The sequence below is a fragment of the Leopardus geoffroyi genome, chromosome D1, assembly GCF_018350155.1.
Source record: "Leopardus geoffroyi isolate Oge1 chromosome D1, O.geoffroyi_Oge1_pat1.0, whole genome shotgun sequence".
Lineage (NCBI taxonomy): Eukaryota > Metazoa > Chordata > Mammalia > Carnivora > Felidae > Leopardus > Leopardus geoffroyi.
The window spans coordinates 5183789-5208769 of record NC_059329.1 but is presented as its reverse complement, the minus strand read 5'-3'; the positions used below and the strand labels follow the sequence as shown (position 1 = coordinate 5208769).

The 24981-nt window shown below is 38.9% G+C and overlaps 1 long non-coding RNA gene across 1 annotated transcript; it reads left to right on the top strand.

Moving 5' to 3' along the window:
• The first annotated feature begins 3612 nt into the window (after positions 1-3612).
• LOC123602352 lies at positions 3613-5391 on the top strand. Its single transcript, XR_006714454.1, has 2 exons — positions 3613-4074; positions 5162-5391. It is a non-coding gene; the product is annotated as an uncharacterized LOC123602352 (long non-coding RNA).
• The last annotated feature ends 19590 nt before the right edge of the window (positions 5392-24981 follow it).

Here is a 24981-nt window from a genome sequence, read left to right as displayed (position 1 = left end):
TTGACAACCTGGATTTATTTTTAGAGATATTAGAATGACTCACCTCTCCTGACATTTGTTTCTATAAAAACTAACTTTAAAATGTCACACTTCCAACTCTGTACAAAGAGCAAGAGAAAAGCTGCAAAAGCAATTGAACCTGAAGAGGACTCCACTTGAGACTTGCTTTCATCCTGCCTTATCTGCCAGCCCTCCCCTTCTCTTTTGAGACTGATGTGCCTCTCCTGACCACCCCTACAGAGCCATATCCTGCAGGCATGTGTTTGTGTGAGTGACCAAACAATGGACCTCTAGGACCAGGAAGGCACTAACACAAGCCAAAATAAAAGTGAGCCCTTGTTTGCATCACTGCCTCTGCACATGAATTGCTGACTCCAATACTATTAACAGAGTATACAGATGGCTCACAGAAATATTAAAAATAACTGAAGGACGTACAACACAGAACATTGTTCCTGATACAATATTCAGTACCTTGCACCTCCCTTTTATTTTATTTAAATTTCTCAAGGGAAGTCGACAGACTTGAAACAAAGAGGATAACAAAGAGTATGAGGCAACTGATAAGTATGTCATGAAAGATTTCCATATGAAGTGGAAAAAGAAAAAGGCTCCAAAGTGAATAGATAAAGGGTAGGGAGAAATGGACAAAAATGCAATCATATTTCCCAATGCAAAGCTTATTGTGGAGCTGGAATTATAAAGATTTTCTTTGCTCTGGCAAAAATTTCTAATTTCCATGTGTTACTTTGAAAATGAAAAAAAGTATAGAAAATTTGAAAAAAAATGCAGTTTTCACAATATTCTCTAAATGAATATGTGTGTGTGTGTATTTAAAATGTATTTACTTGTAATATTTGTGAATTCCTGGATCAGTTACACTAAAGGACTCAAGTTGGCCATAACCAAAAAGTAGAAACAGAAATCTACTCTGGCTTAGGGTACCAAAAAGATATTATAGGAGCCAGTTGAGAGAGCAAGAGAATGTATTGTGGCTGCCAGACAGATGCGATACAAGTCTGAAACTGCTGAGGAAGGTCAGGAATAACTGCTGAGAAAGAGGAATAACTCAACCTGGGAACAGTGACCCTACTAAGCAGCAAATAGATTTGAAATATTTGCCAAGCACTTATCATGCACTAAATGTCCGTATCTAAATTATATGAGGAAAACACAACAGATTTAACAAAGTGTACCAGTTTTTAAGGCATGCACAATCTAGAAATTTTATAGATAGCCACTCTTCAAGGCTTGAAAGATGTGAGGCCACTGTACATGCAAAAGAATCTTATGTAAGGGGAAACCAGGGGGAATTTTAGAAAACCCAAGATGACAAGGAGACTATTACTGAATCCCGAGGACAAGTAAGAGAAGAAGGAGTAGTATTAGAAACGGGAAAATCAGTCTAGTTGCTTAAAGATGGATAGCATTACATTTTGAAATAATCTGCATTTCAGTGTATTTAATGTTTCCAAAGCCATTCATAAATTCTCAATAAATATTGTATGACAAATGAATGATTAATAAGCGAATGAGAAAAACAGTATATTGTGAAGTGTACTGTATACATTTAAAGATGGTGGTGAGGGTTGAAAACTTGTGTGCAACCTGCCTCTCTGACAATTTACTTATTCCCAGCAGGGTCATGCCATGAGTATTAAAGACTAAGATTGTACCTTACACTTAGGATGAGGAATTTCTCAAGTCCCTGTTTTCCAGCATCTGATTCAAAAGGTCTTTCTTCAGATCTCCTTTGCTCTTCATCTTAATCCCCCCCGCCACCCGTTCCTGTTCTTTGTCTATGCCTGTTTGATTTGTTGACTCATTTTTAGGTTCTGTCTAGCCTAAAATGCTTTAGACATTGTCTTCACTCTACCATCACCTGTCATGGTGCTGTCATCACATATCATTGAGTAGGGGCAATGCCACCACTGTTCTTGTACCCAGAATTCCAGGACCCAGCTCTGACAATCTTATCTGGAAAAAGGTTTCCTGAATTGGCTAGGAGTCCACTCTACTGAGGTTATATTGAGTCAGTTAGGATAGAAGGCTGGATTCCAGTCATGGTAACTCCATTAATTAATTCTGGATTCTAGAATTCAGCTGTGAACAAGACAGATATAGTCTCTGCTCTCATGGAACTTACATTCCAATGAAGGAGAAAATGATAGTAAGTTTGGAGAGGCATGAAAGAAATCATTAAACGGTGGTAAGGTTCAGCAATGCTATGATCCCACTTCTGTGTGTTAAGAGATCCCACTTCTGTGTGTTAAGAGATCCCACTTGCTTCTGTGCACAGGAGATGTGTTGAGAGGGCCAGGAGTAGACCGTAGATGGTCAGTTAAGTGACATGAAAGTAGACCAAAGTAGAAAATACAGTAGTTGGGACAGAGAGTGGAGATGGGCAGATATGAGTGTACTAAATATGTATTTTGGAAAGTAAATTTGACAGGACTTGTTATTGCAATGGAATTGGGTGACAGGAAGTAAGAGCAAGGATTCCTGGGAAATTAGTGGAGTCTCAGGGCTCTACTGGCTTGGTATTTGACTCACAGCAGCAAGGGAAGACTGACTTAAATATTCATATTACAACCAGTCAGTTTCCACTCAGCAAATTTTTCAGTGTAAATCTTTGCCCTAATAGAAGTAAGCCAAACACATCTCTGTCATTTGGCAGTACTTAGACTAGAAGTTGGTCCAAAACTGTGAACATACAGTGCCCAGATTCAAGACCATCTGTTGGGTGGGATACAGCTCATTCAGAAGCAGATCATCTAGATTTAGTAGTGGCCAGATGCCAAACAAAGATGAGACAATTATAAACCAAAGAAAGCAGTTGGTGTTTCCCTGAAAGAGGTGAGTTTTGAAGAAAGGTCATAGCGATTCCTATTCTTTGAATTGTGTCCTCTAGTGGCTTAAAAAAAAAAAAAGTAAACAATTGTAGGAAGCTCTTTGAAATAGCAGGGTGAATGACATCTGTCTTGGTCTATGAAAGTATTTGGCCACCTGGTTGACTTTTTACTTAAAAGGCAATTATCTCCAGGTCATTATTTCTGCTGAAAGATCATGACCAAATTTACAGATGTCAGTAGATGGACCTCCATATTGGATTTCCATCCTCTGTGCTGTAAAAGGGCTACAGAAAAATTACCTTGTGTACCCAGGGGATGCTGCATTTTGTCATGAAGTCCCCAAATATTAAATAGCTAAGGGAAGTCTCTTCAGCTCACTTAGTCCATGCTGTCAAAGCTATACATGATTTTTTTACTTGTCTCCCCAGAAGTTCCAAAGAATACAGAGGAGATAGGAGGAAATTTACTCTCCTCCAATTCAAGGGTCCCACTATACAAGTGGTCTACTTTTTAAAAAAATTATTTTGACAGAATTCAAGAAAGAAAATCAGGCAGAAAGACAGTGATGCAAGTATTATGGTGATCATAGGTGAGAGAGATTACTTTGTGTTTTTTAAAATGATATTTTATTGATTTTGAGAGAGAGAGAGAGAGAGAGAGAAAGAGAGAAAGAGAAGTAGAGAGAGAGAGAGAGAGAGAGAGAATCCCAAGCAGGCTCTGCACTCAGTGCAGAGCCCAACATGGGGCTCCTTCCCATGACTGTGAGATAATGATCTGAGCTGAAATCAAGAGTTAGACGCTTAACTGACTGAGCCACTCAGATGCCCCAGAGACCACTTTGAAGGATTAGAGGGTGATAAAATACTTCCATTACCAGCGTGTCTTCTATGTACTAGGTTATGTTAGATACTTTAGACCTATTTTTCTATTTAAATTTCACAGTGACTCTTTAAAATAATTGTTGTTCCTATTTTATAAAACAGGAATCTAAGACTCAATCAATCTATGGATCCAAGGATCGAAAGAAGATATTCCAGTTGAGTCAAATGAATGAGAAATATATGTATGAAAATGGCAATAAATACTAGGGTTAGACACTGACTGTTCTTTTGGACCCCCAGGCAATCCTAAGACACTGTCTGCAAGAAAGCTAACTTCATGGAATTTCATGCCTCTCTGAACAAACTATGCCATTGAGGTCTCTGTCACTCAAATGGTTGAGGTAATATGAACAAAACAACTTGCATTATTTTATTCTCTCCACCCATTTGCCTCATGTGTAGCAATCTGATAAATATATTTCTCCTCTTTCTCCAGTATACAAAAGTTCAAACTTGTCACTATAGCATTATCATGTCTTACTAAAGATATTCCCCGTTCTTGATTTATTCAAATAAAAGCCCTTGTTAATATATAAGTGTTACCTCAAAAAGTAAAACAAAGTAAAGATACAATAGGTACTTTAAACCAGTTTGATTAAATTAGTTTTGACAAAGGAAAGAACAAGAACACAAAGCAGTGAATAGTGTGTGTTGTGGAGTCAGGGTTGGGGTGTGTGGAAGAGCAGTTTGTTTAGAATTTAGTATAAAGGGAAGGCAAGAGTGGAGGAGGGAGGAAGGGAGAGAATGAGGGAGAGAGGAGATGGCTTAGGAGGATGGAGGAGATAAGAAAGAGAGGAGGGCAGGAGGCAAGGCAACAGTAATATCATTGAGTGTAAGATGCAACTGCCTCACAAATTTTATGTAAATGGCTCAATGTACAAGTACAAGGACACCTGATTCTTTAACCCATTTGTGTTTAGACTGCTCTCTTCTGAAGGACTGACATTACATGATCAGGGTGCTTTTTCATAAAGGGTGAATTACTTTTAAAATAATTATCTCTGAAAATATACTACACGGAGACTAATCATGGGACTCTCAGTTAAATATATCTTTTCTCCTTTGAAACTTCATTAGTCATTCTTGAGAAGGGATGCTGCTGTTTTAAGTTTGCATACCAAGAGAAGAGGAAGAGAAAGAAAGAAGAATCATTAAGCTGCCCAGATTTAACTTGGGCTGGGTGATCCAATTTCCAGGGCTGATGAATGTAACCTTTTCCTCCAATGATCTAAAACACTGGAAGGTAGCAGTCATTGTAGAGATTATCCTGGTGTAGGTAGCTTTACCTGTCTTTTGGTTTTTGTATTTTGCTAGAGAAAATGTGTTATTTCTTGAGATTGCTGAAGCCTTAGAGACCCACCTGTGCTGTCATGGTTTTCCAGGCTCACTGAAATGTGACTTACTGTTCTTTCTTCTCTGTTCAAGCAGGACCAACAAGTTCCTTCAACAAATATTTGTGGGCTGTCACCAAATGCCAAGAAGAAGGCTCAGCCCTAAGACTGAAATAATCCATAAGGCATAGTTTCTGTCTTTGAGGAGCTCACTTAATTACACCCAATATTTAAGATTTTCTTCATGCCTAATAATTCTGAATGTTTTGTTGCTAATTTATATTTTAATGTTGCAGTGGCAGCCTAAGTAAACTTATTATTTTCACTTGGATTCTTGGTTTTTTGTTGACCTATGGCCAGTGGGTCAATGGTGGTACCATAGCCACTTTGTGCAAGGACTGAGCAGTAAAACCTGAACTCTTGACTATTAAATACAACTGTGAGTCTCCACTGAGCAGGAGCAGGAAAGTGGTTATTTCTGCCCGTCACACTGTATCAATCAAGATACAAGTACAGTATAACTATGCTTGAATGATAAAAGATTGAAATGAAGAGACTGCTTTATAACCTATTTCATTTTTAAATCTAATACTTTAAGAAGCTAATTTATGATGAAGTTTATAATAATAAAACAAATAAGTGATAAAAGGAAAAATTAAATGACACAAAGAGAAATATATGATATTTATACATTTATAGTGGAAGACTTTAGTACATGTCTCTCAGTAGCTAATAAGCCAAGAAAAAAAAAAGTCACCAAAACTAGAGAACAATGGAACACTATATTTACAAAATTGACCTAATTTACTATGTACAACACTGCATATAAATCTCTAGAACACCCATTCTTTTTAACTGCACATTAACTACATTGACAATATAAAAGGTGGTAAGTAAGTCTTGACAGATTTAGGAAAATTCAAAACATACCAGATATGTTATCCGACCACTTTAGAAGGGAATGATGTTAGAAGTAATTTAAAAACCTAAGAAATTCCATCATATGTGGAAATTTTAAAATATACTTTTAAATAACTCATGGTTCAATGAAGAAATTACAAATGACAATTAAAAAATCTTTGGAACTGAATCGTACTGAAAACAACACATCTGAAAACATGTGATAGATAACTAAATGCATACTGAGAAAGATATTTATAGATGTTAATGTATATATGATAAGTGACAATCAGTTATTTAAGCATCCATTTCAAGAATTTGGGAAAAGAACAGAAAATTAACTCAAAGAAAATTAAAGGAAAAATAATAAAGATAAGAAATACAGGAATTAAAAATAATACTGTAAGGATAAAGTAAAAACCTTTATGGCTATGCATGGGGGGAATGAACAAAATCCTAGAAAATCACAAATTACCAAATGTGTCCCCCAAGAATAACAGATTACTCCTTTATCTATGAAATGAATTGTATTCATCATTCAAAACCTTCCCCAAAAGAAAACTCCATGCTCAGATGCTTTCATATAAATGTTTGATGAATGTTTAACTAACAGTTAAAGACATGACAACATAGTGTTACAAAAATTTTCTAGAAAGTAAGACTGGAACACTTACCAAGATGTATGTGATCTATGTGATCTTGATATCAAACCTAGAAAAAAAGAAGAAAATACATGAGACTATGATTTTTTTCAAAATTCCAGTGTGTGTGTGTGTGTGTGTGAACTGGCAAGCTATTTCCATAATGTATATGTAAACCAAAGTCATATGCTATTTCTCTAAAGGTAAATAATAAACCAATGATTTAGAATAGAGATTCTAAAAATAGATCCACACATATATAGACATTTGGATTATAAAAATTAGGATTATAAGTAAAGATTGTTCAGAATATAGTGTTGGAACAATTAGGTATCTGTGAGAGAAGTGGAAATCTGAATTCTAGCTCATGATGAAACAAAAATTCCATGTGAAATTACATCTAAACATGAAGGGTAAAGTATAAAATATAGTTTTTATATTTTTAATTTTTAATCTTGACAAAAGCATTAATTTGACTATCTTAAAACTTAAATATTTCATTAGTAAACATTCCATTAAAAGAGACAAAAGGCAAATCCACAAATGAGAACATACTCTCAATAATTACATCTGATAAAGGGCTCATTTCTAAAACGTATAGAGTACTTCCACAAATCAATAGAAAAGGTGAAATCATTTGAAAAATTGACAAAAAAAAAAAAACCCACAAAAAAAAACCTTGAAGAGGAACTTCAAAAATTAGGACATCTAAATGACCACTGAGCACTGAAAAGACATACTTCTTCCTTGATAATCAAAGAAATGAAGATTACAACCACAACGACAATCCACTATGCATCCACAAATATGACTAAAACTAAAAAGTCTGGCAGTGCCAAGTGCATATGAAATATAAAGTAAGTCAACTCTCATACATTGCTGAACAGGGATATAAATTACTACAGCACTTTGTAAAAGTCTTTAGCAGTATTTACTAAAGTTGAAACATACACATATTCTTTGATCCATATATTTTAGTCCTAACTCTATCCAACAAAAATACATATGAATGAACAGTTGTAGTAGCACCAAACAGGATATTCTTCAAATGCCTATCAAATGTAATTGGGAGAAAATGTTGTATATTACAGGGTATGTTATACAGCAATGAAAATGAATAAATTCTAGTTTAATGTAACAATATGGGTAAGTATTAGTAGCATAATAATGAACAAAAGATGCCAGACATGGAGGAAGAGAGGCAGGAAGATTATGGAGTAGGAGGATCCTAAGTTCCACTTACTCCATGGACACTGAGATAACACCTGCATCTGTGCAAGAAACTCTGAAAACAACATTAAGACTCACAAAATAGACCTTCTACAGTTAATCCTAAAGAGGAGGCCACATAATTAAGGCTGGGAGAGGCAGAGATGGGCTGGGAACCAAATCCCTGGTGGGACCAGCCCAGGTAACAGGGACACTACAAGCAGAGAGAAGCAAAAGACTCAGACCTCACACCAGACACCTCTGCCACAGGAGACCTACACTGGGAAAATGAATCCTTATTAACATCTGGCTTTGAAAAACAACAGGACTGAACTTCAGAAGCTTTGAAAATTAGCAGAGTTTGGGGTGCCTGGGTGGCTCAGTTAGCTTAGCATCTGATTCTTGATTTTAGCTCAGGTCAAGATCCCAGTGTCATGGGATTGAGCCCCATGTCAGAATCCTCACTGAGCATGGAGCCTGTTTAAGATTCCCCCTCTCTCTCCCTCTGCACCTCACCCCAAATCATTCTCTCTCTCTCTCTCTCTCTCTCTCCCATAAATAAATAAATAAATAAATAAATAAATAAATAAATAAATAAATAAAATTAGCAGAGCTTAATTGTGGGACAGCTGGAGGATGAATGGAAATTGCAGTATATATCCTTAAAGGGTCAACATAATAAATACCTCAAAGCCCAAGACATAGCCAGAAGCAGCAGTTTGTAAAGTGTCTGGGATAAAGTGAAGATTTACTGACTAATCTCCAAATGTGTGCTGCAGAACAAGGACCTTCCGGAAATTTCTCTAGAGACGATAGTGTTGTGGGTGCCATTTCTCTCACCTCTCCAGCCTAGATAACCAGACACTTGCAAGGAGCAGTTCTGCCCTGCCACGGTGCTCCCTCACTGCAGACCTGCCCAACATGCTTGCATTGGCAGGCATCCCTCAAAAGGGCTCCTGCCCCACCACACCCTGCAGGTAGCCCTAGCAGGGACAAGCACAATTCCAAAGTGACTCCTGCCCTGGGGAGGGAGAGTTAACTTCACACACCAGTGCACCCATAGTTCCAGCAGCCCAGCCTCTTAGCTGGTGGCACAGGGAGCAACCACTGCCCTTAGTGCCCAGCATCTGTGGCAGAGACTAATTGTGGACAGCTACTCTGACTACTGGCCCCACTCACCAAGGAGAGCGGCCCCTCCAATGAGAGTGGCCCCTCTCATTTGGCTATGCATGAAACAAGCCCTACTCTTTGGTGTTCCAGCAACTGTGGCAGACAGGCTAATTATACAAGCTAGGCTGATTGCTGGTTATATCTACCAACTAGAGTCTCACTTTGTGATCTCATACAAATCTTGCAATAAAACTTGCCTAATGTACCCATAGCAGGCAAAGCAGATCATTGCAGCAGGCTGGGCTGAAGGCAATTATGGCTCAGCCACAACAGTAGGGTGCATGCAGCACACATAGTGGGAACTCCCTGAGCACCTCATTCTGGTGACCAAGGTAGATTGCACTACAGGGCACTGTGGGACCTCTTTTATACAAGACCACTATTCTCAAGAACAGGAGGCACATCTGATCTACCTAATACACAGAAACATACAGAGGGAATTAGATAAAACTGTAAGACAAAGGAATATGTCACACATCAAAGAACAAGACAAAATCATAGTAAAAAAACTAAATGACATGAGGAAAAGCAAAATATCCTGATTAAGAATTTAAAGTAATTATTATTAAGATCTCACTGGGTGTGACAAAAGAGTGGATAAACTCAATGAGAACTTCAACAAAGAGATAAAAAATACAGAAAAGATCCAGTCAGAAGTGAAGAACTTAATAAATAAAAAAGATACTAGAGGGAATCAATAGCAGATTAGAGGATAGAGAAGAACAGATCAGCAATCTGGAAGACAGGGTAATGGAAAGTAAGTTGAACAGCAAAAAGAAAAAAGAATAATGAAAAATGAGGGTAGGTTAAGGGAACTCAGCAACATCACCAAACACAATAACATTTGCATTATATGCATCCTAGAAGAAGAGAAAGAGAAGGGGGCAGAAAATTTATCTGAGGAGGTAATAGTTGAAAAACTCCCTAATCTGGGTAAAAATAACACAGACATTTATATCAAGGAGGCACAGAGAGCCCCTAAGAAGTAGAACCTAGTGTTCACACTGAAACACATTATAATTAAAATGGAAAAAGTAATGATGAAGCAATGATTTTAACAGCAACAGAGAAAAAGTTACATATAAGGGAAACCCCATGAGTCTATCAACAGAAATTTTTCAACAGAAATTTGCACGCCACAAGAATGCAGTATGATATGTTCAAAGTGCTGAAAGGAAAAACCTAAAACCAAGAATGATGTACCTGGCAAATTTGTCATTTAGATGAGAAAGAGAGATGAAGAATTTCCCAGGCATAAAATTTAAAGCGGCTCATCACCACTAAACCAGTCACACAAGAAATGTTAAAGGGAATTCCTTAAGGGGAAAGAAAAGGTAAGAAATTATGAAAATTATGAAGAAAATTGCAAATGGTAAAAAAATTTCACAGGTAAAAATATATATATTAAAGGTAGATTAATCAATTATAAAGTCAATAAGGAGGTTAAAACACAAAAGTAGTAAACTCAGTTTTATCTACAAAAATTAGTTAAGGGATACACAAAATAAAAAGATGTAATATATGCAATCATAGGTGTAAAATGTGATTTAGTGCTTTTGGAATGTATTCAAACTTAAGCAGCCATCAGCTTAATATAGACTGCTACAAACATAAATGCTATATACAAACTCCATGATAATCTCAAATCAAAAACCTATACAAGTTATACTAAGTATAAGTTATACAAGTTATACAAGTAGACAAGTAATACTTTTCTTTCTGTAAAGAAAGCTTTCAAAACACAAGGGAATAGAACAAAAGAAGGAGAAAGGAACAGGGATGAACTAAAACTAAAAACCAAAAACAACCAGAAAGAAATTAACAAGGTGGCACTAAGTACATGCCTATGAAGGATTACTTTCAATGTAATGGACTAACTGCTCCCAGAAAAGACATTGGGTGACTGCATGAATGAAACAAAACAAAACAAGACCCATCTATATGCTGCCTATAAAAGACTCACTTCAGACCTAAAGACACATATAGACAGTGAAAGTTCAGAAAAACATATAGCATGCAAATCAGGGAAAGAAGATTTGGGGTGGTAACACTTATATCAGAGAAGACAGAGTTTAAAACAAAGTCTTTATTAAGAGTCAATGAAGGGCACTACATAATGATAAAGAAATCAATCCAACAAGAGGATATAACGATTATAAATAACTATGCAACCAACATTGAAGGACCTAAATACATAAAACAAATATTAACAGACATAAAGGGAGAAGTTGACTGTAACACAGTAATAGTAGAGGACTTTAACACATTACTTAACATCTATGGATAGATCATCCAGACAGAAAATTAATAAATGGCTTTGAGCAACACCTTAGACTAGATGGACCTAAGAGTTACATACAGAACATTCCATCCCTAACCAACTGAATGCACATTCTTTTTAAATGCACATGAAACATTCTCCAGGATAAATCACATGTTGGTCCACAAAACAAGTCTCAATAAATTTAAGAATATTGAAATCACATCGAGCATTTTTCCAACCATACAAGATGCAATTAGAAAACAACCACAAGAAAAAAAATCTGGAAAAAACACAAAAATATGGAGGACAGGTTTCTAGGCTGACATGGTGGAGAAGTAGGGGGAAGCCATACTTCCCATGTCTCTCAAACAAAGAAGCCACAAGACTTTGAACACCAGAGCCTGGGAGGGAAAGAGACTGAAACTACTAGGAAGAAAATGGGAAAGCTGGAAAAAAATAGGTGGGTAACTGTGAACTGGGGGAGAAAAAAAAGGCAATGTGGGAATGGAGAGGAGGGACCTCCTTCTGCAGAGAGACAAAAGGAAGAGAAAGAGCACCTAGGGAAGTGCAGGACCATATCTGGACACGAGAAAGACCTTGGACTGAGACTGAGAGGGATCTGATCTCTAACTGCGGGGCTTTCTTCAGACTGGGGCTGGCTCCCTGTTTGTGCACCTAGAGAAGAAGGGAGACAGGCCTGGGTGTGGTGGTAGGTCAGAGGCTCAGTCTGCAGCTGGAGAAAGTGGTTCCCTCCCTGGAGGGCTGCACAATAGCACAGAACCTGCCTATCCACCACCCCTGGGCGCAGTGACTGGGTCGAGGGCTCAGTCTGCAGGAGGATAAGGTGACCATTTCCCTTGAGTACTGTGGAAAAGACAAAGCCTGCCTGAGTCTGCCACCCCAGGGGCTTGTGGAGGCAAGGTCAGAGGCTCAGTCTGCAGTAAGAGAAGGCGGTCCTCCTTGAAATGCGGTGGCACAGACAAAGCCAGCTTGGACCACATATCACAGCACTGAGAGGAGCTCCCCGGTGCCAGAGCACACAGAGTGGGACTTTGAATCCTAGCCAAGCAAAGGGTCAGGGCAGTTGGTGGAGCGACAAGGACCTCCCCGTCTATGCCTGTGGCACAGCGAGGACGACTCAAACTGAGTCCACTGGGTCTGGCACTATGGAGAAGAGACAAGGGGATCACTATTCCCCCCCCCCCCAACCCCACCCACCACACCACCACCAAGGCGGGGCCTCAGGGATCACTCCCAGGTGAGGGGAGGTGGGCCAAACCACTCCCAAACCAGATTACCCCAAACCACACCCCCTTGAACTGGGTAACTGGGTATATACCGGAGCTGCACAGACCCTGTGGACAGCTACCTCCTACAAGCGATGCATCATTGCCTGGATTAACTCTAGGTCAATTCTGGATATATAGATATATTCTCCCCGCACACCCCCATTTCTCCTCCTTATCTCTTCCTTTCCTTGGCTTGTCACTTTGGTTATTGGTCTGAATAAACAGACATATTTAATCCATTGTCTTGATACATATTCTACACCTCCTTCTTTACATTCCTTTCTCTCTCTGGAATAATCAAGCTATATAGTTTCTCAGTCTGGGTAACATTATCTTTATTTCATTTTCCCTGCCTCCTTCTTTATTTTCCTTTATCTCTCTCTGGATTAAGCCTTTTAGTCTCTCTGACTAATCAATGTTTATTTTTTCTTCCCCACCACCCCCTGCTCCTGTCATTTCTCTCTTTGTATGTGCTTTTTCCATCAGGACCGCCTCCACCCTCTTCTTTACTTGCAGTTGGTGTTTTCTGCTTTTTTGTTTTTGTCTTCAGTTTTTTGTTTTTGTGTATTTGTTTGTGTGTTTGCGTATTTTTGTCTGGTTTGTCTATCTATTTTCCTTTACAGGGCTATGCCAAGGAACAAATCAAAGCACACCTGGTGGAGGATCCAAAATATTACTATGAGTAGGGTAATAAATAAAATAACCAAAGTCACAACAGAGAGCAAGTAACAATCCCCAAAAAAATACCTGCGGAAGGACAGGCCCTGGACAGTGTATGACCCTCCTTTAATATAGCAGTGCTCGCAGGTGCAGAGCGCACAACAAGCTTTTAAAATGCGTAAGGGACAGAAAACTAGCCAAAATGACAAAACAGAAGAATTCTCCTCAAAAGATTCTGGAGGAAGGGGCGACAGCTAACGAATTGATCAAAACTGATTTAAGCAATATAATGGGACAAGAATTCAGAATAATAGTTATAATATTAATCGCTGGGCTTGAAAAAGCATAGAGGACAGCAGAGAATCTATTGCTACAGAGATCAAGGGACTAAAAATAGTCATGATGAATTAAAAAATTCTATAAATGAGGTGCAAAATAAAATGGAGGCAGCCACAGCGTGGATTGAAGAGGCAGAGGGGAAAATAGGTGAATTAGAAGATAAAATTATGGAAAAAGAGGAAGCTGAGAAAAAGAAAAAAATCTAGGAGTCCAAGGGGAGAATTAGAGAACTAAGTGATGCAATCAAACGGAATAATATCTGTATCATAGGAATTCCAGATGATGAAGAAGAAGAGACAGAAAGGGGCTGAAGGTTTATTTGAACAAATCATAGCTGAGAACTTTTCTGATCTGGGGAAGGAAACAGGCATTGAAATCCAAGAGGCACAGAGAACTCCCGTCAGATGTAACTTGAATCCATCTTCTGCATGACATATCATACTGAAACTGGCAAAACACAAAGATAAAGAGAGAATTCTGAAAGCAGCTAGGGATAAATGGGCCTTAACATACAAAGGTAGACACATAAGGGCATACTGTAGCAGACCTATCTACTGAAACTTGGCAGGCCAGAAAGGAATGGCAAGAAATCTTCAATGTGATGAACAGAAAAAATATGCAGCTGAGAATCCTTTACCCAGCAACTCTGTCATTCAGAATAGAAGGAGAGATAAAGGTTTTCCCAAACAAACAAAAACTGAAGGAATTCATCACCACTAAACCAGCCCTAGATCCTAAGGGGTATCCTGTGAGACAAAGTACCAGAGACATCACTACAAGCATGAAACCAACAGACATCACAATGCCTCTAAACCCATATCTTTCTATAATAACACTGAATGTAAATGGACTAAATGCACCAACCAAAAGACAAAGGGTATCAGAACGGATAAAAAAACAAGACCCATCTATTTTCTGTCTACAAGAGACTCATTTTATTTTATTTTTTATTTATTTATTTATTTATTTATTTATTTATTTATTTAATAATATATGAAATTTATTGTCAAATTGGTTTCCATAAAACACCCAGTGCTCATCCCAAAAGGTGCCCTCCTCAATACCCATCACCCACCCTCTCCTCCCTCCCTCCCACCCCCCATCAACCCTCAGTTTGTTCTCAGTTTTTAACAGTCTCTTATGCTTTGGCTCTCTCCCACTCTAACCTCTTTTTTTTTTTTTTTTTTTTTTTTCTTTTTTCCTCCCCCTCCCCCATGGATTCCTGTTAAGTTTCTCAGGATCCACATAAGAGTGAAACCATATGGTATCTGTCTTTCTCTGTATGGCTTATTTCACTTAGCATCACACTCTCCAGTTCCATCCACGTTGCTACAAAAGGCCATATTTCATTTTTTCTCATTGCCACGTAGTATTCCATTGTGTATATAAACCACAATTTCTTTATCCATTCATCAGTTGATGGACATTTAGGCTCTTTCCATAATTTGGCTATTGTTGAGAGTGCTGCTATGAACATTGGGGTACAAGTGCCCCTGTGCATCAGTACTCCTGTATCCCTTGGATAAATTCCTAGCAGTGCTATTGCTGGGTCATAGGGTAGGTCTATTTTTAATTTTCTGAGGAACCTCCACACTGCTTTCCAGAGCGGCTGCACCAATTTGCATTCCCACCAACAGTGCAAGAGGGTTCCCGTTTCTCCACATCCTCGCCAGCATCTATAGTCTCCTGATTTGTTCATTTTGGCCACTCTGACTGGCGTGAGGTGATACCTGAGTGTGGTTTTGATTTGTATTTCCCTGATAAGGAGCGACATTGAGCATCTTTTCATGTGCCTGTTGGCCATCCGGATGTCTTCTTTAGAGAAGTGTCTATTCATGTTTTCTGCCCATTTCTTCACTGGGTTATTTGTTTTTCGGGTGTGGAGTTTGGTGAGCTCTTTATAGATTCTGGATACTAGCCCTTTGTCCGATATGTCATTTGCAAATATCTTTTCCCATTCCGTTGGTTGCCTTTTAGTTTTGTTGGTTGTTTTCTTTGCTGTGCAGAAGCTTTTTATCTTCATGAGGTCCCAGTAGTTCATTTTTGCTTTTAATTCCCTTGCCTTTGGGGATGTGTCGAGTAAGAGATTGCTACGACTGAGGTCAGAGAGGTCTTTTCCTGCTTTCTCCTCTAAGGTTTTGATGGTTTCCTGTCTCACATTCAGGTCCTTTATCCATTTTGAGTTTATTTTTGTGAATGGTGTGAGAAAGTGGTCTAGTTTCAACCTTCTGCATGTTGCTGTCCAGTTCTCCCAGCACCATTTGTTAAAGAGGCTGTCTTTTTTCCATTGGATGTTCTTTCCTGCTTTGTCAAAGATGAGTTGGCCATACGTTTGTGGGTCTAGTTCTGGGGTTTCTATTCTATTCCATTGGTCTATGTGTCTGTTTTTGTGCCAATACCATGCTGTCTTGATAATGACAGCTTTGTAGTAGAGGCTAAAGTCTGGGATTGTGATGCCTCCTGCTTTGGTCTTCTTCTTCAAAATTCCTTTGGCTATTCGGGGCCTTTTGTGGTTCCATATGAATTTTAGGATTGCTTGTTCTAGTTTCGAGAAGAATGCTGGTGCAATTTTGATTGGGATTGCATTGAATGTGTAGATAGCTTTGGATAGTATTGACATTTTGACAATATTTATTTTTCCAATCCATGAGCAGGGAATGTCTTTCCATTTCTTTAAATCTTCTTCAATTTCCTTCGTAAGCTTTCTATAGTTTTCAGCATACAGATCCTTTACATCTTTGGTTAGATTTATTCCTAGGTATTTTATGCTTCTTGGTGCAATTGTGAATGGGATCAGTTTCTTTATTTGTCTTTCTGTTGCTTCATTGTTAGTGTATAAGAATGCAACTGATTTCTGTACATTGATTTTGTATCCTGCGACTTTGCTGAATTCATGTATCAATTCTAGCAGACTTTTGGTGGAGTCTATCGGATTTTCCATGTATAATATCATGTCATCTGCAAAAAGCGAAAGCTTGACTTCATCTTTGCCAATTTTGATGCCTTTGATTTCCTTTTGTTGTCTGATTGCTGATGCTAGAACTTCCAGCACTATGTTAAACAACAGCGGTGAGAGTGGGCATCCCTGTCGTGTTCCTGATCTCAGGGAAAAAGCTCTCAGTTTTTCCCCGTTGAGGATGATGTTAGCTGTGGGCTTTTCATAAATGGCTTTTATGATCTTTAAGTATGTTCCTTCTATCCCGACTTTCTCAAGGGTTTTTATTAAGAAAGGGTGCTGGATTTTGTCAAAGGCCTTTTCTGCATCGATTGACAGGATCATATGGTTCTTCTCTTTTTTTTTGTTAATGTGATGTATCACGTTGATTGATTTGCGAATGTTGAACCAGCCCTGCATCCCAGGAATGAATCCCACTTGATCATGGTGAATAATTCTTTTTATATGCCGTTGAATTCGATTTGCTAGTATCTTATTGAGAATTTTTGCATCCATATTCATCAGGGATATTGGCCGGTAGTTCTCTTTTTTTACTGGGTCTCTGTCTGGTTTAGGAATCAAAGTAATACTGGCTTCATAGAATGAGTCTGGAAGTTTTCCTTCCCTTTCTATTTCTTGGAATAGCTTGAGAAGGATAGGTATTATCTCTGCTTTAAACGTCTGGTAGAACTCCCCTGGGAAGCCATCTGGTCCTGGACTCTTATTTGTTGGGAGATTTTTGATAACCGATTCAATTTCTTCGCTGGTTATGGGTCTGTTCAAGCTTTCTATTTCCTCCTGATTGAGTTTTGGAAGAGTGTGGGTGTTCAGGAATTTGTCCATTTCTTCCAGGTTGTCCAATTTGTTGGCATATAATTTTTCATAGTATTTCCTGATAATTGTTTGTATCTCTGAGGGATTGGTTGTAATAATTCCATTTTCATTCATGATTTTATCTATTTGGGTCATCTCCCTTTTCTTTTTGAGAAGCCTGGCTAGAGGTTTGTCAATTTTGTTTATTTTTTCAAAAAACCAACTCTTGGTTTCGTTGATCTGCTCTACAGTTTTTTTAGACTCTATATTGTTTATTTCTGCTCTGATCTTTATTATTTCTCTTCTTCTGCTGGGTTTAGGCTGCCTTTGCTGCTCTGCTTCTATTTCCTTTAGGTGTGCTGTTAGATTTTGTATTTGGGATTTTTCTTGTTTCTTGAGATAGGCCTGGATTGCAATGTATTTTCCTCTCAGGACTGCCTTCGCTGCGTCCCAAAGCGTTTGGATTGTTGTATTTTCATTTTCGTTTGTTTCCATATGTTTTTTAATTTCTTCTCTAATTGCCTGGTTGACCCACTCATTCGTTAGTAGGGTGTTCTTTAACCTCTATGCTTTTGGAGGTTTTCCAGACTTTTTTCTGTGGTTGATTTCAAGCTTCATAGCATTATGGTCTGAAAGTATGCATGGTATAATTTCAATTCTGGTAAACTTATGGAGGGCTGTTTTGTGACCCAGTATATGATCTATCTTGGAGAATGTTCCATGTGCACTCGAGAAGAAAGTATATTCTGTTGCTTTGGGATGCAGAGTTCTAAATATATCTGTCAAGTCCATCTGATCCAACGTCTCATTCAGGGCCCTTGTTTCTTTATTGACCGTGTGTCTAGATGATCTATCCATTTCTGTAAGTGGTGTGTTAAAGTCCCCTGCAATTACCACATTCTTATCAATAAGGTTGCTTATGTTTGTGAGTAGTTGTTTTATATATTTGGGGGCTCCGGTATTCAGCGCATAGACATTTATAATTGTTAGCTCTTCCTGATGGATAGACCCTGTAACTATTATATAATGTCCTTCTTCATCTCTTGTTACAGCCTTTAATTTAAAGTCTAGTTTGTCTGATATAAGTATGGCTACTCCAGCTTTCTTTTGGCTTCCAGTAGCATGATAAATAGTTCTCCATCCCCTCACTCTCAATCTAAAGGTGTCCTCAGGTCTAAAATGAGTCTCTTGTAGACAGCAAATAGATGGGTCTTGTTTTTTTATCCATTCTGATACCCTATGTCTTTTGGTTGGCGCATTTAATCCATTTACATTCAGTGTTATTATAGAAAGATACGGGTTTAGAGTCATTGTGATGTCTGTATGTTTTATGCTTGTAGTGATGTCTCTGGTATTTTGTCTCACAGGGTCCCCCTTAGGATCTCTTGTAGGGCTGGTTTAGTGGTGACAAATTCCTTCAGTTTTTGTTTGTTTGGGAAGACCTTTATCTCTCCTTCTATTCTAAATGACAGACTTGCTGGATAAAGGATTCTCGGCTGCATATTTTTTCTGTCTAGCACACTGAAAATCTCGTGCCAATTCTTTCTGGCCTGCCAAGTTTCAAAAGAGAGATCCGTCACGAGTCTTATAGGTCTCCCTTTATATGTGAGGGCACGTTTACCCCTTGCTGCTTTCAGAATTTTCTCTTTATCCTTGTATTTTGCCAGTTTCACTATGATATGTCGTGCAGAAGATCGATTCAAGTTCCGTCTGAAGGGAGTTCTCTGTGCCTTTTGGATTTCAATGCCTTTTTCCTTCCCCAGTTCAGGGAAGTTCTCAGCTATTATTTCTTCAAGTACCCCTTCAGCACCTTTCCCTCTCTCTTCCTCCTCTGGGATACCAATTATGCGTATATTATTTCTTTTTAGTGTATCACTTAGTTCTCTAATTTTCCCCTCATACTCCTGGATTTTTTTATCTCTCTTTCTCTCAGCTTCCTCTTTTTCCATAACTTTATCTTCTAGTTCACCTATTCTCTCCTCTGCCTCTTCGATCCGAGCTGTGGTGGTTTCCATTTTGTTTTGCATTTCATTTAAAGCGTTTTTCAGCTCCTCGTGACTGTTCCTTAGTCCCTTGATCTCTGTAGCAAGGGATTCTCTGCTGTCCTGTATACTGTTTTCAAGCCCGGCGATTAACTTTATGACTATTATTCTAAATTCACTTTCTGTTATATTATTTAAATCCTTTTTGATCAGCTCATTAGCTGTTGTTATTTCCTGGAGATTCTTCTGAGGGGAATTCTTCCGCTTGGTCATTTTGGATAGTCCCTGGTGTGGTGAGGACCTGCAGGGCACTTCCCCTGTGCTGTGGTGTATAACTGGAGTTGGTGGGCGGGGCCGCAGTCCGACCTGATGTCTGCCCCCAGCCCACCGCTGGGGCCACAGTCAAACTGGTGTGTGCCTTCTCTTCCCCTCTCCTAGGGGCGGGATTCACTGTGGGGTGGCGTGGCCCGTCTGGGCTACTTGCACACTGCCAGGCTTGTGATGCTGGTGATCTGGCGTTTTAGCTGGGGTGGGTAGGCAAGGTGCACAGGGGCAGGAGGGGCAGGCTTAGCTCGCTTCTCCTTAGGTGATCCACTTCAGGAGGGGCCCTGTGGCAGCGGGAGGGAGTCAGATCCGCTGCCGCCGGAGGTTTGGCTCCGCAGAAGCACAGAGTTGGGTGTTTGCGTGGATCGAGCAAGTTCCCTGGCAGGAACTGGTTCTCTTTGTGATTTTGGCTGAGGGATGGGTGGGGGAGATGGCGCTGGCGAGCGCCTTTGTTCCCCACCAAACTGAGCTCTGTCGTCCGGGGGCTCAGCAGCTCTCCCTCCCTTTGTCCTCCAGCCTTCCCGCTTTCGGAGCAGAGCTGTTAACTTATGACCTCCCAGACGCTAAGTTGCGCTTGCTGTCGGAACACAGTCCGTCAGGCCCCTCCGCTTTTGCAAGCCCGACTCCTGGGCTCTGCTTGGCCGGCGAGCCGCCCCTCCGCCCCGGCTCCCTCCCGCCAGTCCGTGGAGCATGCACCGCCTCACTGCCCTTCCTACCCTCTTCCGTGGGCCTCTCGTCTGCGCTTGGCTCCAGAGACTCCGTTCTGCTAATCCTCTGGCGGTTTTCTGGGTTATTTAGGCAGGTGTAGGAGGAATCTAATTGATCAGCAGGACGCGCGGTGAGCCCAGCGTCCTCCTACGCCGCCATCTTCCCTCCGTCCAAGAGACTCATTTTAGACCTGAGGACATCTTCAGATTGAAAGTGAGGGGATAGAGAGCTATCTATCATGCTACTGGAAATCAAGAGAAAGCTGGAGTAGCCATACTTATATCAGACAAAGTAGACTTTAAATTAAAGGTTGTAACAAGAGATGAAGAAGGGCATTATATAATAATTACAGGGTCTATCCATCAGGAAGAGCTAACAATTATAAATGTCTATGCACCAAATTTGGCAGCCCCCAAATATATAAAACAATTAATCACAAACAAAGGCAACCTTATTGATAAGAATGTAGTAATTGCAGGGGACTTTAATACCCCACTTACAACAATGGATAGATCATCTAGACACAGGATCAATAAAGAAACAAGGGCCCTGAATGATACATTGGATCAGATGGACTTGACAGATATATTTAGAACTCTGCATCCCAAAGCAACAGAATATACTTTCTTCTCGAGTGCACATGGAACATTCTCCAAGATAGATCACAAACTGGGACACAAAACAGCCCTTCATAAGTATAAAAGAATTGAGATCATCCCATGCACACTTTCAGACCACAGTGCTATGAAGCTTGAAATCAACCACAGGAAAAAGACTGGAAAACCTCCAAAAGCATGGAGGTTAAAGAACACCCTACTAAAGAATGAATGGGTCAACCAGGCAATTAGAGAAGAAAGTAAAAAATTTATGGAAACAAATGAAAATGAAAATACACCAATCCAAATGCTTTGGGATGCAGTGAAGGCAGTCCTGAGAGGAAAATACATTGCAATCCAGGCCTATCTCCAGAAACAAGAAAAATCCCAAATACAAAATCTAACAGCACACCTAAAGGAACTAGAAGCAGAACAGCAAAGACACCCCAAACCCAGCCGAAGAAGAGTAATGATAAAGATCAGAGCAGAAACAAACAATATAGAATCTAAAAAAACCTGTAGAACAGATCAATGAAACCAAGAGTTGATTTTTTGAAAACATAAAATTGATAAACCTCTAGCCAGGCTTCTCATAAAGAAAAGAGAGATGACCCAAATAGATAAAATCATGAATGAAAATGGAATTATTACAACCAATCCCTCAGAAATACAAACAATTATCAGGGAATAGTATGAAAAACTGTATGCCAAAAAACTGGACAGCCTAGAAGAAATGGCAAATTCCTAAACAACCACACACTCACAAAACTCAAATAGGAAGAAATAGAATATTTGAACAGACCCATAACCAGCAAATAAATTGAATCAGTTATCAAAAATCTCCCAACAAAGAAGAGTCCAGGACCAGATGGCTTTCCAGGTGAATTCTACCAGACATTTAAAGCAGAGATAATACCTATCCTTGTCAAGCTATTCCAAAAAATAGAAAGAAAAGGAAAATTCCAGACTCATTCTATAAAGCCAGCATTACTTTGAATCCCAAACCAGAGAGAGACCCCTCAGAAAAGAACTACAGGCCAATATCCCTGATGAATATGGATGCAAAAACTCTCAATAAGATACTAGCAAATCCATTCAACAGCATATAAAAAGAATTCTTCACCATGATCAAGTGGGATTCATTCCTGGCCTGCAGGGCTGGTTCAACATTTGCAAATCAATCAATGTGATACATCACATTAATAAAAGAAAAGAAAAGAACCACATGATCCTGTCAATTGATGCAGAAAAGGCCTTTGACAAAATTCAGCATTCTTTCTTAATAAAAACCCTCGAGAAAGTCGGGATAGAAGGAACATACTTACACATCATAAAAGCCATTTATCAAAAGCCCACAGCTAATATCATCCTCAATGGGGAAAAACTGAGAGCTTTCACCCTGAGATCAGGAACATGACAGGGATGTCCATTCTTACTGCTGTTGTTTAACATAGTGTTGGAAGTGCTAGCATCAGCAATCAGACAACAAAAGGAAATTGAACGCATCAAAAGTGGCAAAGATGAAGTCAAGCTTTCACTTTTTGCAGATGACATGATACTATACATGGAAAACCCGATAGACTCCACCAAAAGTCTGCTAAAACTGATACATGAATTCAGCAAAATCGCAGGGTTAATGTACAGAAATTAATGTACAGAAATCAATTGCATTCATATACACTAATAATGAAGCAACAGAAAACAAATAAACTGATCCCAATCACAATTGCACCAAGAATCATAAAATACCTAGAAATAAACCTAACCAAAGATGTAAAAGATCTGTATGCTGAAAACTATTGAAAATTTATGAAGGAAATTGAAGAAGATACAAATAAATGGAAAAAAAATTCTGTGCTCATGGATTGGAAGAATAAATATTGTTAAAATGTCAATACTACCCAAAGCTATCTACACATTCAATGCAATCCCAATCAAAATTGCACCAGCATCCTTCTTGAAGCTAGAACAAGCAATCCTAAAATTTGTATGGAACCACAAAAGACCCCAAATAGCCAAAGTAATATTGAAAAGGAAGACCAAAGGGGGAGGCAACACAATCCCAGACTTTACCCTCTACTGCAAAGCTGTCATCATCAAGACAGCATGGTATTGGCTCAAAAACAGACACCTAAATCGATGGAATAGAATAGAGACTCAAGAATTAGACCCACAAATGTATGGCCAACTAATCTTTGACAAACCAGGAAAGAATATCCAATGGAAAAAAGACAGTCTCTTTAACAAATGGTGCTGGGAGAATTGGACAGCAACATGCAGAAGGATGAACCTAGACCACTTTCTTACACCATTCACAAAAATAAACTCAAAATGGATGAAGGACCTGAATGTGAGACAGGAAACCATCAAAACCCTAGGGGAGAAAGCAGGAAAAAACCTCTCTGACCTCAGCTGCAGCAATCTCTTACTTGACACATCTCCAAAGGCAAGGGAATTAAAAGCAACAATGAAGTATTCGGACCTCATGAAGATAAAAAGCTTCTGCACTGCAAAGGAAACAATCAACAACACTAAAAGGCAACTGACAGAATGGGAAAAGATATTTGCAAATGACATATTGGGTAAAGGGCTAGTATCCAAAATCTATAAAGAACTCACCAAACTCCACACCCAAAAAACAAATAATCCAGCTGAGGAAATGGGCAGAAGACATGAATAGACACTTTTCTAAAGAAGACATCCAGATGGCCAATAGGCACATGAAAAGATACTCAGCATCACTCCTCATCAGGGAAATACAAATCCAAACTACACTCAGATACCACCTCACACCAGTCAGAGTGGCTAAAATGAACAAATCTGGAGACTATAGATGCTGGAGAGGATGTGGAGAAATGGGAACCCTCTTGCACTGTTGGTGGGAATGCAAACTGGTGCTGCCATTCTGGAAAGCAGTGTGGAGGTTCCTCAAAAAATTAAAAATAGATCTACCCTATGACCCAGCAATAGCACTGCTAGGAATTTACCCAAGGGATACAGTTGTGCTGATGCATAGGGGCACTTGTACCCCAATGTTTATAGCAGCACTGTCAACAATATCCAAATTATGCAAAGAGCTTAAATGTCCATCAACTGAAGAATGGATAAAGAAGATGTGTTTTATATATACAATGGAATACTACTTGGCAATGAGAAAGAATGAAATCTGGCTATTTGTAGCAACGTGGATGGAAGTGGAGAGTGTTATGCTAAGTAAAATAAGTCAGGCAGAGAAAGACAGATACTATATATTTTCACTCATATGTGGATCCTAAGAAACTCAACAGAAGAACAGGGAGGAGGGGGAGGGAGAAAAAGTTACAGGGAGGGAAGGGAGCAAACCATAAGAGACTCTTAAATACTGGGAGCAAACTGAGGCTTGATGGAGAGGTGGGAGGAAAGGGAAAGTGGGTGATGGGCATTGAAGAGGACACATTTGGGATTTGCATTGGGTGTTTTTTGGAAACCAATTTGACAATACATTTCATATAAAAAATATGGAGGACAATCAACATGCTACTAAACAGTGAGTAGGTTAACCAAGATATTAGAGAGGGATTAAAAAAATATGTGGAGACAAATGAAAATGAGGTCATATGGTACAAAATTTGGGATATAGAAAGATAAATTCAAACTGGGTAATTTTTATTTATATATGCCTTTCTCATAAAACAAGAAAATTTTCAAATAAACCACCACCTAACCTTATACCAAAGAATCAAGAAAGGAAAACCAGAGCCCTAAGCCAATAGAAGGAAGGAAAGAAAAAGGATTAGAGTAGAAATAAAGGAAATAAAGACTATAAAAATAATAGGAAATAGAATGATACCAAGAACTAATTCTTTGAAAAGATAGAAAAAAAATTATCAATCTTTAGCAAGATTCATCAAGAAAATAAGAGATCGTAAGTTAAAATCAGTACTATAAAGGATTGTAAGAGATTATGATAAACTATATGCAAACAAAATAAACAACCAAGTAGTGGATAAATTCCTAGAAATATACAGTTTTCCAAAACTGAGTCACCAAGTAATAAAAATTTTAACAGAGCAATTAGTAGTAACAAAATTGAATTGGTAATCCAAAAA